The sequence below is a fragment of the Bombina bombina genome, chromosome 3 (genome assembly GCF_027579735.1).
Source record: "Bombina bombina isolate aBomBom1 chromosome 3, aBomBom1.pri, whole genome shotgun sequence".
NCBI classification, from domain to species: Eukaryota; Metazoa; Chordata; class Amphibia; order Anura; family Bombinatoridae; genus Bombina; species Bombina bombina.
In genome coordinates this window covers 711680537-711701598 of record NC_069501.1, presented here as the reverse complement: position 1 = coordinate 711701598, position 21062 = coordinate 711680537, and the positions used below count along the sequence as shown (strand labels likewise).

General features: G+C 40.0%; 1 protein-coding gene across 7 annotated transcripts in view; it reads right to left on the bottom strand.

Annotated features, from left to right (window-relative positions):
• The window catches only part of NF1 (neurofibromin 1), a 1508106-nt gene that overhangs the window by 929978 nt on the left and 557066 nt on the right, over positions 1-21062 (bottom strand). The gene's annotated exons all lie outside the window — the stretch shown is intronic.

The following is a 21062-nucleotide window of genomic DNA, read 5'->3' as shown; positions in this document are numbered from 1 at the left end:
ACTCTGTGACTATAGTTGCAGGTCAGAAGGCATATGTATGCATATATATATGTTTATATATGTGCAGGTCTCTTCATTTTTATAATCACAATGTGCTGAGCTCCTCGCCTGTAATCACGACCATCCCTGTCCTATGATGCGCTACAATTTCTCTCAGTATTCAATATGTTATTTTAGTGCGGGCTGGACCTGCGTTATTGACACCGTGTATAAGCTCTCTTCTCATAGCATCACAGCTGAGCCCCGTAATTTGTGTTTGATCTTTTATCTGGGAGTTCTAGACCTTTCCATACCATATATAACAATGACTCGATACGCAATTGACCCAATTCCATATATATATTAGTAACCCAAATGCCTGTAGGACCTCCCACATAGACGTACTGCTTGGTTTTATTGAAACTTGTTTGTATTATCATACTTAAAATACCACCTCCTTCCCCCTCCACACACACACACACACACATACAAGAATGTGTGATAGGTACATAAGTATATTGAGTGAAAATCATAACATCTCAAAACCCATATCCAACAAACGCACCATTTGTCTATATCCTTACTACCTTCCATGGTTATTATAAGCCTATATACAGTATATATAAACAAGAATGTATGCTATGGCCATAAGTATTTTAAGCAAAGGTCATGGCACCCTTCAACCTCTACTTAACAACTGCTTCCCTTAACAGAAAATCTTGTAGCCTAATATGAATATCTCAAAATATCCGTAGAGTTTTTTAGCGCAGGCTAGTCCTGCGCCATTCCTATCAGGCATTGCTCTCTCTTTCATTACGCCCTAAGACGAGATCTGATAACCACACCAAATTTTTGAGTTTAAACAATTAGGCTCTACCTTGCTAGACATAGCATAAGCATAATATGCAATCAATCTTTTCTTTTTATGTATTGGCTAGCAATTCAGTAACTTAGTTGCCCAAGAACCTTTCCCCATGTACCCGCCCTATATTATGTTTATAACATCTTTGTGGTCCAAGAGAGGCCGCATAAATTTTATGGTGGGTGTACTGTTTGAATAACGCTTAATGTTTGTATTTAATATGTAATTTGTCATTTAATTGTATTGTGTACTTATGCAATTTCTATTGGCAACCTACACTGTAACAATTTATTTTCCTCTTTAACATGTATTGACAATTATTAATTGTCTGTTTGTTTGAAAAAGACCCTCAATAAAAATTATTAAAAAAACAAACAGAATTTATGCTTACCTGATAAATTACTTTCTCTTGTGGTGTATCCAGTCCACGGATTCATCCTTTACTTGTGGGATATTCTCCTTCCCTACAGGAAGTGGCAAAGAGAGCACACAGCAGAGCTGTCCATATAGCTCCCCCTCTAGCTCCACCCCCCAGTCATTCGACCAAAGGTTAGGAAGAAAAAGGAGAAACCATAGGGTGCAGTGGTGACTGTAGTTTAACAAACAAAAAAATTTACCTGACTTAATTGCCAGGGCGGGTCGTGGACTGGATACACCACAAGAGAAAGTAATTTATCAGGTAAGCATAAATTCTGTTTTCTCTTGTAAGGTGTATCCAGTCCATGGATTCATCCTTTACTTGTGGGATACCAATACCAAAGCTTTAGCACACGGATGAAGGGAGGGAACAAGACCGGTACCTTAAACGGAGGGCACCACTGCTTGCAAAACCTGTCTCCCAAAAATAGCCTCCGAAGAAGCAAAAGTATCGAATTTGTAAAATTTGGCAAAAGTATGCAGTGAAGACCAAGTCGCTGCCTTACAAATCTGTTCAACAGAAGCCTCATTTTTGAAAGCCCATGTGGAAGCCACTGCTCTGGTAGAATGAGCAGTAATTGTTTCAGGAGGCTGCTGGCCAGCAGTCTCATAGGCCAAACAGATGATGCTTTTCAGCCAAAAGGAAAGAGAGGTAGCAGTCACTTTCTGACCTCTCCTCTTACCAGAATAGATAACAAACAAGGAAGATGTTTGTCTGAAATCCTTAGTTGCTTGTAAATAGAACTTTAAAGCACGAACTACATCAAGATTGTGTAACAGACATTCCTTCTTCGAAGAAGGATTAAGACACAGAGAAGGAACAACTATTTCCTGGTTAATATTCTTGTTAGAAACAACTTTAGGAAGAAAACCAGGCTTGGTACGCAAAACTACCTTATCTGCGTGGAACACCAGGTAAGGTGAATCACACTGTAAGGCAGATAATTCTGAAACTCTTCGAGCAGAAGAGATAGCTACCAAAAACAAAACTTTCCAAGATAACAACTTAATATCTATGGAATGTAAAGGTTCAAACGGAACCCCTTGAAGAACTGAAAGAACTAGATTTAGACTCCATGGTGGAGCCACAGGTTTATAGACAGGCTTGATTCTGACTAAAGCCTGAGCAAACGATTGAACGTCTGGTACCTCTGCCAAACGCTTGTGTAAAAGGATAGACAGAGCAGATATTTGTTCTTTTAAGGAACTAGCTGACAATCCTTTCTCCAATCCTTCTTGGAAAAAGGACAATATCCTGGGAATCCTAATCTTACTCCATGAGTAACCCTTGGATTCACACCAACAAAGATATTTCTGCCATATCTTATGGTAGATTTTCCTGGCGACAGGCTTTCTAGCCTCAATCAGAGTATCTATAACTGACTCAGAGAAACCACGCTTTGATAGAATTAAGCGTTCAATCTCCAAGCAGTCAAGACGTAGAGAAACTAGATTTGGATGCTTGAACGGACCCTGTATTAGAAGATCCTGCCTCATTGGCAGTGTCCATGGTGGGACAGATGACATATCCACTAGGTCTGCATACCAAGTCCTGTGTGGCCACGCAGGCGCCATCAGAATAACCGAAGCCTTCTCCTGCTTGATTCTGGCGAACAGACGAGGGAGGAGAGGAAACGGTGGAAAAACATAAGCCAGATTGAAGGACCAAGGCGCTGCTAGAGCATCTATCAATACCGCCTTGGGGTCCCGGGACCTGGACCCGTAGAGAGGAAGTTTGGTGTTCTGACGGGACGCCATCAGATCCAACTCTGGAGTGCCCCATAGCTGAGTCAGCTGGGCAAATACCTCCGGGTGGAGTTCCCACTCCCCCGGGTGAAAAGTCTGACGACTTAGAAAATCCGCCTCCCAGTTGTCTACTCCTGGGATGTGAATTGCTAAGAGATGGCAGGAGTGATCCTCCGCCCACCTGATTATTTTGGTTACTTACGTCATCGCTAGGGAACTCTTTGTTCCCCCCTGATGATTGACGTAAGCTACAGTCGTGATGTTGTCCGACTGAAATCTGATGAATTTGGCCGCAGCTAGTTGAGGCCATGCCTGAAGAGCGTTGAATATCGCCCTCAGTTCCAGAATGTTTATCGGGAGAAGCGTTTCTTCCCGAGACCATAAGCCCTGAGCTTTCAGGGAGTCCCAGACCGCACCCCAGCCTAACAGACTGGCGACGGTCGTTACAATGACCCACTCTGGCCTGCGGAAACATATTCCCTGAGATAGGTGGTCCTGAGACAACCACCAGAGAAGACCATCTCTGGTCTCCTGGTCCAACTGAATTTGAGGAGACAAATCTGCATAATCCCCATTCCACTGTTTGAGCATGCACAGTTGCAGTGGTCTGAGGTGTATCCGAGCAAAAGGGACTATGTCCATTGCTGCTACCATTAATCCGATTGTCTCCATGCACTGAGCTAGATGGCCGGGGAATGGAATGAAGAACTCGGCAAGTAGTTAAGAATTTTAACTTTCTGACCTCCGTCAGAAATATTTTCATTTCTACCGAGTCTATTAGAGTCCCTAGGAAGGGAACCCTTGTGAGAGGGGAAAGAGAACTCTTATTGATGTTCACCTTCCACCCATGAGACCTCAGAAAGACCAATACAATCTCCGTGTGAGACTTGGCTCTTTGGAAAGACGGCGCCTGTATTAAGATGTAGTCTAGGTAAGGCGCCACTGCTATGCCCCGCGGTCTTAGAACCGCCAGGAGGGACCCTAGCACCTTTGTGAAAATTCTTGGAGCAGTAGCTAAGCCGAAGGGAAGAGCCACAAACTGGTAATGCTCGTCCAGAAAAGCAAACCTGAGAAACTGGTGATGATCTTTGTGGATAGGAATGTGTAGGTATGCATCCTTTAGATCCACGGTAGTCATATATTGACCTTCCTGGATCATGGGTAAGATTGTCCGAATGGTCTCCATTTTGAATGATGGGACTCTGAGGAATCTGCTTAGAATTTTTAGATCCAGGATGGGTCTGAAAGTTCCCTCTTTTTTGGGAACCACAAACAGGTTTGAGTAAAAACCCAACCCTTGTTCCGCAATTGGAACTGGGTGGATCACTCCCATTGTATGTAGATCTTCTACACAGCGTAAAAACGCCTCTTTCTTTGTCTGATCTGTCGACAGACGAGAAATGTGGAACCTTCCCCTTGGAGGAGAACCCTTGAATTCTAGAAGATATCCCTGGGATACAATATCTAATGCCCAAGGATCGTGTACATCTCTTGCCCAGGCCTGAGCGAAGAGAGAGAGTCTGCCCCCTACTAGATCCGGTCCCGGATCGGGGGCTACCCCTTCATGCTGTCTTGGTGGCAGCTGCAGGCTTTTTGGCCTGTTTACCCTTATTCCAGCCCTGGTAAGGTTTCCAAGTTGCCTTGGGCTGTGAAGCGTTACCCTCTTGCTTTGCAGCCGGAGAGGATGTAGCGGGCCGCTCCTGAAATTACGAAAGGAACGAAAATTAGCTTTGTTCTTTGTCTTAAAGGACTTGTCCTGAGGGAGAGCATGTCCTTTTCCCCCGGTGATTTCTGAAATCTCTTTCAATTCAGGCCCGAAGAGGGTCTTTCCTTTGAAAGGGATGTTCAAAAGCTTGGATTTAGATGACACATCGGCCGACCAGGACTTTAGCCATAGCGGCCTGCTCGCCAAAATGGCGAAACCTGAATTTTTTGCCGCTAACGTAGCTATTTGGAAAGCGGCTTCAGTGAAAAAAGAATTAGCTAGCTTTAGAACCTTAATTCTATCCATAATTTCCTCATAAGAGGTCTCCGTCTGGAGCGAGTCTTCCAGCGCCTCAAACCAGAAAGCAGCTGCAGTAGTTACAGGAATAATGCAGGCAATAGGTTGGAGAACAAAACCTTGTTGAACAAAATTTTTCTTAAGTAAACCCTCTAACTTCTTATCCATACGGCCTTTAAAAGCACAACTGTCTTCAATTGGTATGGTTGTGCGTTTAGCAAGTGAAGAAACAGCCCCCTCCACCTTAGGGACCGTCTGCCACGAGTCCCGCATGGGGTCAGATAGGGGGAACATTTTCTTAAAAACAGGAGGGGGAACAAAGGGAACACCTGGTCTATCCCACTCCCTAGTAATGATATCCGCAATCCTCTTAGGGACCGGAAACGCATCAGTGTAAACAGGGACCTCTAGGTACTTGTCCATTTTACATAATTTCTCTGGGATCACCAAAGGATCGCAGTCATCCAGAGTAGCTAATACCTCCCTGAGCAAAACGCGGAGGTGTTCTAGTTTAAATTTAAAAGGCAATGTATCTGAATCTGTCTGAGGAGGAACCCTTCCTGAATCAGAGACTTCTCCCTCAGACATCAAATCCCTCACTCCCACGCGTTGTGAGGGTATATCGGATACGGCTACCAAAGCGTCAGAATGCTCATAATCTGTTCTTAAAACAGAGCTATCACGCTTTGCAGGTAACACGGGCAGTTTAGATAAGAAGGCTGTAAGAGAATTATCCATGACTGCCGCAAAATCTTGTAATGTAAAAGAGTTAGATGCACTAGAGGTACTAGGCATCGCATGAGCAGGCGTAACTGGTTGTGACACTTGGGGAGAGGTAGACGGGCTACCCTCGTTACCTTTAGTCTGAGAATCATCTTGGGCCACATTCTTAAGTGCAACAATATGATCTTTAAAGTGTATAGACATATCAGTACAAGTGGGACACATTCTGAGAGGGGGTTCCACCATGGCTTCTAAACACATTGAACAAGGATTTTTTTTCTACTTTATGTTTGAAGACACTTTCTATGTACAAACCAAAGGGACCGCAATGGGCTCTAATGTAGCCCCTACATATGCAAATCTTTTTGTAGGAAAATTTGAGGAACAGTATGTCTATGAGGAAGAACTATTTAAGACCAACATAAAATGTTGGTATAGATACATAGATGATGTATTCCTATTATGGACAGGAGATGAAAATACTCTTAGACAATTTCTAGAGACTCTTAACTCGAAAACAGATTATCTAAAATTTACCATGGAAAATAGTACAGAGAGAATTAGCTTCTTAGATACAATGGTATATATTGAAGAAGGTTAACTTGAATGTGATATATTTTCAAAATCAACAGATCGTAATAATCTACTTAGCTTTGACAGTTTCCATCCTCCAAATACCATAAGAAGCTTATCATACAGTCAGCTACTCAGAACGAAGAGAATTGTATCAGACCCCAATACATTGCAAGTAAGATTAGATGAAATGGCTACTAAATTTAGGGAAAGAGGATATCCTAATCAAGTAATACAAGAGAATTTGGAAAGAGTAGATCAGATTGAGAGAGCTACTCTCCTTGAACCCAAACCCAAAGAAAGGAAACAATTTTCTGTACCCCTGGTAACACAATATGGGTTTCATAGTAGAAAACGTAAAACCTGTATCAATAAACATTGGTACCTACTTAAAGAGGAACCACAATTGGCAGAATTTTTTAAAGAACCACCCCTTTTATCATACAAGAAAAATAAAAACTTTAAAGATGTACTCATTAGAGCTGATCTAGGTACTAGAAATCCTGCTCCATCTTTACAAAAGAAAGGTTGCTTTCCTTGTTATAATTGTGCGCAATGCAATTCTATGATAAAAGGTGACAATGTGACACATCCACATACAGGACGTAAGATAGGAATTAAGAGTACATATACATGCAATTCAAGTCATGTGATATACGTCATTAAATGTCCTTGTGGGTTGGCCTATGTGGGAGAGACCACACAATGTGTCCGAGATAGGATCAGACAGCATAAAGCAGCCATAGGCAACTCAGATTGGGATGCACCAGTATCTTATCATTTCACAATGGCATCCCATAATAAAAGCCAATTATGGTTCCAAATAGTAGATGATGCCCTTCATTCAGGAGAGGAGGGGATAGACAAAAAGCACTATTTAAGAAAGAAGCCCAATGGATAAGAAAATTGGACACATTGTCACCTAGGGGCCTCAATAGAGACATCTCTTGGGGTCATTTTTTATGAATATGATCTAAATAAGGTGATGAAAAGTCCAATAAGATATCATAATACAACACAATAATACTCAAAGTTCTTGGATAAATTAATCCCCTTGTAGAGATTTATTCTGTCCCCCTTTTTTTGATATAGATTTAATCTGCAATTAGTGATTGTGATATATGGCTATATATTAAATCCACTACAGTATATGTAGATTGAATTTAATTAAATATCCCTTTAGTTTTGTGAGAATTTAATCCCCTACAAAGAGGCCTGTAAATAGTATTAAAGTTTAAATATATTCAAGTAATAAAAGACAGGTTGGTTAAGAATTACTTTTCATCCATATAGACCTAATCTGTATGTTGTAACCACAATATATTGTTATATTGTTGCTGCATCAAGAAGTATTAGTTTTTCGAAGTGAGATTATCACATTCAGTTTTTTTAAAACAGAGTTAGATATATTGTTCATTTTCCACATTGTAGTTTGAATGGGTGACGTATCAGAGAGGTGTGTGTGAATGCACCAATAGAATCACAGTTGGGCCCTTCTAAAAGAGGCCGTTTCCATGATGACGTATACTCCTTGAAAAAGGGCGGAGTCCAGAACCGCGCGTCGGAGTGTAAGGGCTGCTCTCTAAACTGCTTCCCAATACAAGGATCTTGATGCTAAAGACAAATAATTACAAACAGAGCCGTTGTTCCACAAGGATAAAAGATCGAAACAGGTGGTGTTGGTTCTCCCGTCCACATGAGTGGATAAAAGTCGGGCGCATTTCCATTTGACTGAAAGGACACGGAACCGCAAGTATCATAAAAGTTAATTAACATGCATATTTTAACTGGCCAGCTTCTATACTAACTCAGACGTAATACCAGTTTACACAGATGAATGGTGATACACACGCTGACCCAACTCACGGCTTCCACTGCACTAGAGACGCAATAATCCATTAACATACTAGTGCTGGGAGGTGCTGTATAATCTACGCATATGTTTATTGTGACATGAACTGTTAGAATTGTTACATATCGGTACTCAGGCTGGACATTACCCTACAGCAAGTGTGGTTTAGAAGAGGGGAACTTTGAAAAAGCCTTGGAGTATATCGAGAGTTAATACAGATTGACTTTTACACATATGCTGGACGAACTAATGGCTTTTGTTTTGCTGAAATATGCACTAACATATTGATGTGCTTATACCTGTCATGAAAGGGTGTCTCCTGAATAAGAGAATCATAATTATTTCAGCCCTTGAAATGCCAATTAAACCTCACACTTAAGAGGATATGTTTGTAACTAAAAGAAAAAATTCTTACAGCTGTTTTGTCTTATAGATTGCATCAAAGATAACATATTTGGATACAATTTTGAAAGTTCTGCATGTTCACGTAACGTTCATTGTAACATTAAAATGTACTTTCTAAGATAAATCTTTAAACATACAACAGCAGTTTTTTGAGAGCCTCTTTTGATTCTTCCAGGGACGCCTGAGTTGAATCTGATTGTTTTATGCATGAATGTGTTTTGCATGTGTGGATGGACTGAAAGTTTTGGATTCTTGTTTTAGAATTGTATTTAGACCCTTTATAATAAAATCCAGTTGTATTTTTTTGCATTTGAGGTGTGCTGAGTTTCTTTTTGTAATATTTATATGGTAGAATTGGAGGTTTTACTAGACTCTTGCACCGTATATACTAATACAATTATTAATTTGAACTGTTGATTATAGACAGAACCGTTTTAGTGGTGCTGTGACTAATTAATATTTTTTAGAAAGGATTTTCCTTGGTGTCAGACATGTTTAACAGACTAGTAGTATACACAAACAGGCTTGGAAATCACTTTAATCAAATGAAAAACACAATTTGAAAAAACGTTACTTTGCCTTTAAGAGATAAAAAGAGCACACAATTTTGCAAAACAGTGAAAAATGCAGCAATCCTTTTTAAATTTTCACAGTATGTACCTAAAGCCTTAGTAAGATTGCACCACTAGTATCAAAATGATTAACCCCTTAATGCCCAAACCGGAGCAGCCTAAAGCCAACACCCGGTTAAAATTACTACAGCACCTTGCCACAGCCTTGCTGTGGCCCTACCTGCCCTTAGGGATCAGATTTGGGGGAATATAGCTTCTTTTAGGCCCTCAAACAGCAGCAGGACCCTCCATGTGAAGCAGCATGAACTTCTAGGCAATTCTAGAATTTATGAAAAAAGTTACCAATGGCACTACAGGTATGAATAGGACCTGATTTATTTAATATCTGGCCAACTTGTAAGGCCTTATGTATTATCAGCCAATTAAATGGCTAAGTTTGGTGCTATGTGTATAACATTGATTACTGGAGCAAAAAGGGAAAGAATACACTTGAAAGCACTCACAGGTCACTTATTGAGTAAGATTGATGTGAGGAAATCAAAAATGAAATCCAAGGTTTGAGAAGACACACACTTAGCTATAATTAAAATTTAACTTTTATTGGGGTCTAAAAATAAAATAGGAAAAACTTTAAAAACACACTTAGGTACCGATTGTAGTCTGCTTGGCTTAGCGTGACAATGTCACGTGATACTAGGAATTCTTCAACAGATACTCTTATGTGCAATTTGTGTTGCAATTGATTTACTTGCTTGTATTCAGTTAACTAAATGTGTATGTTTACACTTATAATGAGTATAGATTCTGTGCAGGTATAGTATATAGAGTATCTTTGATTGAAAGTCTCTAGTGATGAGAAAGTAGTTAGTATGTTCGTAAAAAACTTAAGTTCAAATAATATTGTAGTAACATTTACTGGTATTGCCACATTTGTCGTCAACAATACCTAAAAGTTATATTCATGAAGTGGTGGCTGAATTATCAACCTATCTCACTTGTGCACTTATGCTGCAAATACGTTCTGACTGAATAAGTTTAGTAAAAAACTAAATCTTTCCCATGTTCAAATAGCAGATTCTGAGCATGGTATTGATTTGCTTGCTCAGTTGTATAAGAGGTTAGCTGTGTCTCTAGACACACACACATGCGTATCACAGTCTAAATATTTCTCATATACTTTATAATGTGTCAGTAATTCAAAGTATTTGTGCATTAGAGTGTGCTGACATCCGCTGCTTTCTGTGTGTAAAATACTTATATATACCTCAGATTAAGCAAAATCGTTTTTCGTTAAGTTAGATGTATTACCAGCTTTGACCATCTACAGATTATACAAGGGCAGTTTTTAAGTATAGTATTTATTTGCTCAGTTGTCTGAGAGGTTAACTGTGTCTCTGTTCCCACACACATACATATTTCAGTCTGAATATTTAGTAATAATACAGTTTCTCGAATACACTGTTATATAGTAGTAATTCACAAGACTGTTTGTGTATTAGTGTGTGCTGATGTCTGCTGCTTTATAAATGTAATAGATTTATATATATCTCCATTTAGACAGAACCTATCTCCATTCCGTTCGGTATACTAGCAGCTATGACCATCTGCAGATCTAAAAAGGTAGATTCTGAGTATAATACTTATTTGCCTGCTCAATTATGTAAGAGGTTGGCTGTGTCTGTATTTACACACACCCGTGTATCACAGTTTAAATATTTAACAATGTTGCAATGACTCAAATGCACAGTTGTGTGACCGTAATTCACAAGACTGTTTGTGCATTAGCGTGTGCCGACATTTGCTACTTTTTGTTTGTGATATATTTATGTATACCTCAATTTATGGACACAAACGTTTTCCGTGAGGTTAGGTATACTAACTAAGTTAACAGCTGTAACCGTTACCTGCCTGAAAGAATAATATGCTCTCAAGCGTTCACCAGCACTAGGTTAGTTAATAAAACATAATTGCTAGTAACACTTTGCTAGCCAGATAAATATTGATATTTGAGCATTAATAGCCATCAGTAGAGTCTGGATAGATACGGTGAAAAGACTACAGTAATTAAATCGGTAGCTTAAGGCTTACTAAAAACACAGGAGCTCCTAGGACTCCTCACCATTGCCCTAACGTCCCATTGCACCACTAGTATCAAAATGTTTAACCCCTTAATGCCCAAACCGGAGCAGCCTAAAGCCAACACCCGGTTAAAATTACTACAGCACCTTGCCACAGCCTTGCTGTGGCCCTACCTGCCCTTAGGGATCAGATTTGGGGGAATATAGCTTCTTTTAGGCCCTCAAACAGCAGCAGGACCCTCCATGTGAAGCAGCATGAACTTCTATGCAATTCTAACTGCGCATCTGAGGCGCGAAATTAGGCCCCTCCCACTCTACTCCGGAGCTGTGAGGCCTAATAAATCACTCCTAAGTGAATAAAAAACAGCCATGTGGGTAATAACCCCAGAAAGAACCCAAAAGGACTTTCAAAGTGTCTTACAAACGATATTTTCCTTAGATAAACAATCGATTGCCTCTGAATTAGTGTCAACCAGCATAATTAGCCCTGTTATGTAAGCATTCAATTCCTTACTAAGTCTGTGAACATAGCTTAACCTCCCCTCATGGGGATATTGTCAGTCTCTTCTAGCATTATCTCAGTCTTGTCTAGAAATAAATGACTGAGCATACCTCATTGCAGATTACCCTGCAAACTGTTCCCCCCAACTGAAGTTTTCTGGTACTCCTCAGTCCTGTGTGGGAACAGCAGTGGATTTTAGTTACAACATGCTAAAATCATTTTCCTCTCAGCAGAAATCATCACTTTTCTGCTAGAGAGTAAATAGTACAAACCGGTACCATTTAAAATAACAAACTTTTGATTGAAGATAATAAAAACTACAATTCTAACACCACATTCACTTTACCCTCCCCAGAGAGACCCTAGTGCTTAGAGCCAGCAAAGAGAATGACTGGGGGGTGGAGCTAGAGGGGGAGCTATATGGACAGCTCTGCTGTGTGCTCTCTTTGCCACTTCCTGTAGGGAAGGAGAATATCCCACAAGTAAAGGATGAATCCGTGGACTGGATACACCTTACAAGAGAAAAAAGGAGTACCTGGCTTATTCCATTCCTTAGAAATCATGTCAGAAATAGCATCAGGAATAGGAAAAACCTCTGGAGTAACCACAGAAGGTTTAAAAAGGAAATTTATGCTTACCTGATAAATTAATTTCTTCTACGAAATGACGAGTCCACGGATTTCATCCTTACTTGTGGGATTTATCCTCCTGCTAACAGGAAGTGGCAAAGAGCACCACAGCAGAGTTGTATATATAGCTCCTCCCTTTCCTCCACCCCCAGTCATTCGACCGAAGTAAGGAAGAGAAAGGAGAAGCCAAAGGTGCAGAGGTGACTGAAGTTTAGAAAAAAATATAATATAATCTAAACCGGTCTTAAAAAAGACAGGGAGGACCGTGGACTCGTCATATCGTAGAAGAAATATATTTATCAGGTAAGCATAAATTTCCTTTTCTTCTACAAGATATGACGAGTCCACGGATTTCATCCTTACTTGTGGGATACAATACCAAAGCAACAGGACACGGATGAAAGGGAGGGACAAGACAGGAACCTAAACGGAAGGCACCACTGCTTGAAGAACCTTTCTCACAAAACCAGCCTCAGAAGAAGCAAAAGTATCAAATTTGGAAAATTTGGAAAAAGTGTGAAGAGACGACCAAGTCGTAGCCTTGCAAATCTGTTCAACAGAAGCATCGTTTTTAAATGCCCATAAGGAAGCCACAGCCCTAGTAGAATGAGCCGTAATTCTTTCAGGAGGCTGCTGTCAGCAGTCTCATACGCCAGACGGATGATACTCTTCAGCCAAAAATCTTTAACATAGTATGGTAATAAAGAAAAAGGGATTCCAGGTACACCATTTCTTTATACATGTGTATACTGCTTACCCCTCCCCATAAAGGGTAAAATGTCAGCCTGTTCTGTGCATCAAGTCTCCCCAGAAACAAAGACTGAACATACCTCAAAGTTGCTTGTAGCAACACACCGGTCTCCACCCTGAAGATTTTCTTACACTAGCTTCAGCAGCTGTGGGAACCATCATGGATCTTAGAAAATGCTTGCTAAGATCATCAACATCAGGGCAGGAAGTATCCTCACTTTCCTTGAGACAAATAGTACTCACTGGCACCATTTGAAAATAAAAAAACTTCTTAATTGAAGAAACTAAACTAACACCTCACTTTACCTCTTCCTATTACTATACAGGCAAAGAGAATGACTGGGGGTGGAGGGAAGGGAGGAGCTATATATACAGCTCTGCTGTGGTGCTCTTTGCCACTTCCTGTTAGCAGGAGGATAAATCCCACAAGGATGAAATCCGTGGACTCGTCAAATCGGCATTTAAACGTTTACTGGTTTTAATATCAAGAGGACTAGCTTCCTCAATATCCAAAGTAATTAACACTTCTTTTAACAAAGAACGCATATACTCTATTTTAAATAAATAGTAGATTTGTCAGTGTCAATGTCTGAGGAAGGATCTTCTGAATCAGATAGATCCTCATCAGAGGTGGATAATTCATTATGCTGTCGGTCATTTGAAATTTCATTAACTTTATCAGAAGTTTTAAAAGACCTCTTACGCTTATTAAAAGGTGGAAATGCAGACAAAGCCTTCTGAATAGAATCAGTAACAAATTCTTTAAAATTCATAGGTATATCATGTACATTAGGTGTTGAGGGAACTGCAACCGGCAATGTACTATTACAGATGGAAACTATCTGCATGTAAAAGTTTATCATGACAACTATTACAAATTACATTTGGAGATATAATCTCCACAATTTTACAACAAATGCACTTAGCTTTGGTAGAACCGATGTCCGGCACCAAAGTTCCAGCAGATACTTCTGAGGCAGGATCAGATTGAGACATCTTGCAAAATGTAAAAGAAAAAACAACATATAAAGCAAAATTATCAATTTCCTTATATGACAGTTTCAGGAATGGGAAAAAAAGCAAATAGCATAGCCCTCTGACATAGCAAAAGGCAAGAGGCAAAAGCAATGGGGCAATAAATAATTAAAAAATTGAGCGCCAAGTATGACGCACAACGTAACTGAAATTTTTTTTGGCTCCAACTATGTCCAGAATTGACACACTCGCGTCACTAGCGACGCAACCCTGTGTGAACCCCTGCGTCAAGTATGATGCCGGAAATGACGAACTTGCGTCAACGGACATGCTCTTCGTGCCCAAAAAATTCAGCGCCAAGAATGACGCAATAAAGTGTAGCATTAAGCGCACCCACGAGCCTAAGACAGCCCGCAATTTGAACAAGTAGTCAATTGAAAAAAAGACTAAACCCCAGGTAAGAAAAATATTTCTCAATAGTAACTTTCCCAAATATGAAACTGACAATCAGCAAAAGGAAATACATGAACCGGACTCATGGCAAATATAAGTACAATACATATATTTAGAACTTTATATAAATGCATAAAGTGCCAAACCATGGCTGAGGTGTCTTAAAAAATAAAAACATACTTACCCAAAGACACCCGTCCACATATAGCAGATAGCCAAACCAGTACTGAAACAGTTATCAGTAGAGGTAATGGTATATGAGAGTATATCGTCGATCTGAAAAGGGAGGTATGAGATGAATCTCTACGACCGATAACAGAGAACCCATGAAAAAGACCCCCGTTAGGAAAATCTTTGCATTCAATAGGTAGTACTCTCTAGATCCCTCTGACATTCGCTGTACTCAGAGAAATCGGGCTTCAAAATGCTGAGAAGCGCATGTGAACATAGAAATCTTAGCAAAAACTTACTTCACCAGCTCCATAGGAGGCAAAGTTTGTAAAACTGAATTGTGGGTGTGGTGAGGGGTGTATTTATAGGCATTTTGAGGTTTGGGAAACTTTGCCCCTCCTGGTAGGATTGTATATCTCATACATCACTAGCTCATGGACTCTTGCCAATTACATGAAAGAAAGTGGGATTTGTATATCGATAAATGGAGAATAACCCAAAAAGTTAGGAGCCAGGGTTAAAATTCTAGGAATCTGCAGAGATATATAGCTAATATGATCTAGCACAGTACAGAGGTAAGAATATTCTGCCATTATGCACCAGCTATCATATAAAGATAAACAAAAGGCCTTTTGATAAAGCTGGTTACCCGGCGAAACATGTTAAGGAGGGCAGCGAGCTGGTGGGAGCTCCAATGATTTTAATACTTGCAGCGTGTATTTAGCTTAATATAAATACCACTTTACAGTTATACTAGGATACTTAGCAGCGATCTAGAAACTAATTGGGTTAACTTGTTACGGCTTCTTTGTATGTTGTAAGGCTGAGCCTTTATGGGTATGATGGTACAATCTAACCTATAACCAATAGATGGTAACAAAGGATTTGACTTACAGCATTTATGAAATACCTTTAACTGAGCCTTACTAACTTATTCGGTACTATAGCATTTGAAAGTACCTTTGGGGCAAACTGTGCGGTTGTTTAGATGCTGGATATATTATAATACCTGTAAACTTACCTCTATATGGTTTATTTGCAATACCGGTTACGGATACTTATACCACACATAGAAGTCATCTTAACTCAAACAAATTGCTGTATATTATATTGCGATGCAATACACATCTTAACCGATACTATTACCACAGGTTCTTATGCAATTAACTTATTCTCTGGAAACATTTTTGGTTACACAGGAGCTAATTACTTATTTAATATTGTGCAGTGAACGGATTACTAGTTAGCATTACATCACCGTTTATCTTTATACGATAGCTGGTGCATAATGGCAGAATATTCTTCTCTGTACTGTGCTAGATCATATTAGCTATATATCTGTGCAGATTGCTACATTAGTATCTAGGAATCTATAGACTATATGGATTTGAGATATTATTGTAAAGCTAAATCTCGCTAGCATTTTAGTTTTAACTCTTTACCCATTATATTAAGAATTTCAATAAAGTTTATGTTTTAAATCACTTCTGACACACACGCCTTTACACATTATAACAAGGGGTGCTTGAGTGCTTACACAGTATCGCTTCTCTGTTCAGTCCTATAACTGAATTTTTGTAACCTATTCTACTGATACATAGCACCTCTCAACTACAATAATAGCTTCTTGAAGGCCAAATGATATGATTAGTGGTTACCAATCCCCTACTATATATGTAGTGCCATCAACTTTTCTCTAATTCAGTTAAAATTATAGGAGCCATTGGCTCCCAGATTTGTCGAGCCATGCGTTAGAGCATGTCATTTTAAGACTATGGAACTAGCATTGATGATTGGATCAGCGGCATTTTCAGCTTGGAACCAGCATCTTCTTTGTGTTTATTCCCTTTGCTGTGTTTAAACAGTCTAGGCTCGACAGTCTTAAAATTACATGCTCTAATGAAGGGGTCAACAAATCTGTATAAATATTTAGGACCCAGACATACTTTTAGGAGCCAAACAGTGGTATTTTGTACAGGTAGCCCTCAGTTTACGCCGGGGTTAGGTTCCAGAAGGAATGGTTGTAAATCGAAACCGTTGTAAATTGAAACCCAGTTTATAATGTAAGTCAATGGGAAGTGAGGGAGATAGGTTCCAGGCCCCTCTCAAAATTGTCAGAAGTATCACCTAATACATTATTTTTAAAGCTTTGAAATTAGGACTTTAAATGCTAAACAGCATTATAAACCTAATAAAATAATCACACAACACAGAATATATAATTAAACTAAGCTAAATGAACAAAAACATTTGCTAAACAGCATTATAAACCTAATAAAATAATCACACAACACAGACTTCACTTGCATTTTTCTGCAAACAGTTCTTTCTTTGCATTCCAATCTGGACTGATTTATAGACAGGAAGATCTTGTTCCTTTGAAATCTGCTCGATAGCTCAGGTCTGGTTAAACTGATTCATTTCAGCTTGCTTGGCTTTGCTGCAACACAAGCGGACAGCTCCACCTACTGGCTATTTTAATAAATGCACTGCTTCTCAATGCTTTTCAATAGCAATCACATGACTGGAAAAAAAGGTTGTTATTCTGAAACGGTGTAAATTGAACCATTGTAAAACGAGGGCCATCTGTATATACAAATGTTGCCTAAAGTATTGGTACCCTTCCACTTTTTTTTTAGGAGAACAAACTATTTTCTATGAACTACGTAAAAATTGACAATGTATTTGGTATCCACTAGGGCTGCATGATTAATCGCGGATGTGGTTTTAAACCGCGATTAATCACCGCAGTCTTAAAACCGCAAGAGTACGCAATAAAAAAAAAAATCTTCGGATCGTCATGAAAACAGAGGCGGAGAGGAAGGATGAGAGGCGGAGCAGTGTGCGGCCGTGGGCAGACCTAAGAATGCCCGCAAAACGGCCATTTTGGAAGAGATTGAAGAGTGTGTGGGAGTCATCTGGGAGTGTTGTGGCGGTGGAAAAACGGTGGTGTGGCGGTAGAAAAACGGTGGTGTGACAGCTCAAAGTTTTGAGCAATAAAGTGAATAATGTAAAAAAAATAAAAAAACTTTAAAGTGCCTTACTGATTTTTTTTTATTCTTTGTTTTAACTTCTGTGACTCAACATTGAGTTTGATTACATAATGCAATAATACAATATATTTTATTTATAAATGTTCATTAAGGGTTGCTTGTAGGATGTATTGTGAAGTGAATTGTAAAATATAATATATTCAACATGATGTTACCAAAATATATATAAATAATGTCTACTACGTACTGCTCTATCTCTATCATCTATCTAGTAGATAGATTATAGAGGATGAATGATATATAGAGTTAATTACTAGATATATAGATGCTAAATGTAATATTATATATATTATTTATATTTATTTAATATATAATTTAGTTGAGTCAAGTGTAGATTCCCAGAAGATAGAGCACCAATCATCAGTAGTAGTAAACAGTGGTGCAGTGCACAACAAGTTTTTTTATTTTTATATTTTTCCAAGAGTGTACTGGACATTGAGAACCATTTACAGTAAGATTCTGTAGTGTGAAATAAATGTCTTATTGAAAAATTAAGGTGTTATAGTCATTTTTAATAAAAACAGAATTTATGTTTACCTGATAAATTACTTTCTCCAACGGTGTGTCCGGTCCACGGCGTCATCCTTACTTGTGGGATATTCTCTTCCCCAACAGGAAATGGCAAAGAGCCCAGCAAAGCTGGTCACATGATCCCTCCTAGGCTCCGCCTACCCCAGTCATTCGACCGACGTTAAGGAGGAATATTTGCATAGGAGAAACCATATGGTACCGTGGTGACTGTAGTTAAAGAAAATAAATTATCAGACCTGATTAAAAAAACCAGGGCGGGCTGTGGACCGGACACACCGTTGGAGAAAGTAATTTATCAGGTAAACATAAATTCTGTTTTCTCCAACATAGGTGTGTCCGGTCCACGGCGTCATCCTTACTTGTGGGAACCAATACCAAAGCTTTAGGACACGGATGAAGGGAGGGAGCAAATCAGGTCACCTAAATGGAAGGCACCACGGCTTGCAAAACCTTTCTCCCAAAAATAGCCTCAGAAGAAGCAAAAGTATCAAACTTGTAAAATTTGGTAAAAGTGTGCAGTGAAGACCAAGTCGCTGCCCTACATATCTGATCAACAGAAGCCTCGTTCTTGAAGGCCCAAGTGGAAGCCACAGCCCTAGTGGAATGAGCTGTGATTCTTTCGGGAGGCTGCCGTCCGGCAGTCTCGTAAGCCAATCTGATGATGCTTTTAATCCAAAAAGAGAGAGAGGTAGAAGTTGCTTTTTGACCTCTCCTTTTACCGGAATAAACAACAAACAAGGAAGATGTTTGTCTAAAATCCTTTGTAGCATCCAAATAGAATTTTAGAGCGCGAACAACATCCAAATTGTGCAACAAACGTTCCTTCTTTGAAACTGGTTTCGGACACAGAGAAGGTACGATAATCTCCTGGTTAATGTTTTTGTTAGAAACAACTTTTGGAAGAAAACCAGGTTTAGTACGTAAAACCACCTTATCTGCATGGAACACCAGATAAGGAGGAGAACACTGCAGAGCAGATAATTCTGAAACTCTTCTGGCAGAAGAAATAGCAACTAAAAACAAAACTTTCCAAGATAATAACTTAATATCAACGGAATGCAAGGGTTCAAACGGAACCCCCTGAAGAACTGAAAGAACTAAATTGAGACTCCAAGGAGGAGTCAAAGGTTTGTAAACAGGCTTAATTCTAACCAGAGCCTGAACAAAGGCTTGAACATCTGGCACAGCAGCCAGTTTTTTGTGAAGTAACACCGACAAGGCAGAAATCTGTCCCTTCAGGGAACTTGCATATAATCCCTTTTCCAATCCTTCTTGAAGGAAGGATAGAATCCTAGGAATCTTAACCTTGTCCCAAGGGAATCCTTTAGATTCACACCAACAGATATATTTTTTCCAAATTTTGTGGTAAATCTTTCTAGTTACAGGCTTTCTGGCCTGAACAAGAGTATCGATAACAGAATCTGAGAACCCTCGCTTCGATAAAATCAAGCGTTCAATCTCCAAGCAGTCAGCTGGAGTGAAACCAGATTCGGATGTTCGAACGGACCCTGAACAAGAAGGTTTCGTCTCAAAGGTAGCTTCCAAGGTGGAGCCGATGACATATTCACCAGATCTGCATACCAAGTCCTGCGTGGCCACGCAGGAGCTATCAAGATCACCGACGCCCTCTCCTGATTGATCCTGGCTACCAGCCTGGGGATGAGAGGAAACGGCGGGAACACATAAGCTAGTTTGAAGGTCCAAGGTGCTACTAGTGCATCCACTAGAGCCGCCTTGGGATCCCTGGATCTGGACCCGTAGCAAGGAACTTTGAAGTTCTGACGAGAGGCCATCAGATCCATGTCTGGAATGCCCCACAGCTGAGTGACTTGGGCAAAAGCTGAGGCCAAGCCTTGAGAGCATTGAATATCGCTCTCAGTTCCAGAATATTTATCGGTAGAAGAGATTCTTCCCGAGACCAAAGACCCTGAGCTTTCAGGGATCCCCAGACCGCGCCCCAGCCCATCAGACTGGCGTCGGTCGTGACAATGACCCACTCTGGTCTGCGGAATGTCATCCCTTGTGACAGGTTGTCCAGGGACAGCCACCAACGGAGTGAGTCTCTGGTCCTCTGATTTACTTGTATCTTCGGAGACAAGTCTGTATAGTCCCCATTCCACTGACTGAGCATGCACAGTTGTAATGGTCTTAGATGAATGCGCGCAAAAGGAACTATGTCCATTGCCGCTACCATCAACCCGATCACTTCCATGCACTGAGCTATGGAAGGAAGAGGAACGGAATGAAGTATCCGACAAGAGTCTAGAAGTTTTGTTTTTCTGGCCTCTGTCAGAAAAATCCTCATTTCTAAGGAGTCTATTATTGTTCCCAAGAAGGGAACCCTTGTTGACGGGGATAGAGAACTCTTTTCCACGTTCACTTTCCATCCGTGAGATCTGAGAAAGGCCAGGACAATGTCCGTGTGAGCCTTTGCTTGAGGAAGGGACGACGCTTGAATCAGAATGTCGTCCAAGTAAGGTACTACAGCAATGCCCCTTGGTCTTAGCACAGCTAGAAGGGACCCTAGTACTTTTGTGAAAATCCTTGGAGCAGTGGCTAATCCGAAAGGAAGCGCCACGAACTGGTAATGTTTGTCCAGGAATGCGAACCTTAGGAACCGATGATGTTCCTTGTGGATAGGAATATGTAGATACGCATCCTTTAAATCCACCGTGGTCATGAATTGACCTTCCTGGATGGAAGGAAGAATAGTTCGAGTGGTTTCCATCTTGAACGGTGGAACCTTGAGAAACTTGTTTAAGATCTTGAGATCTAAGATTGGTCTGAAC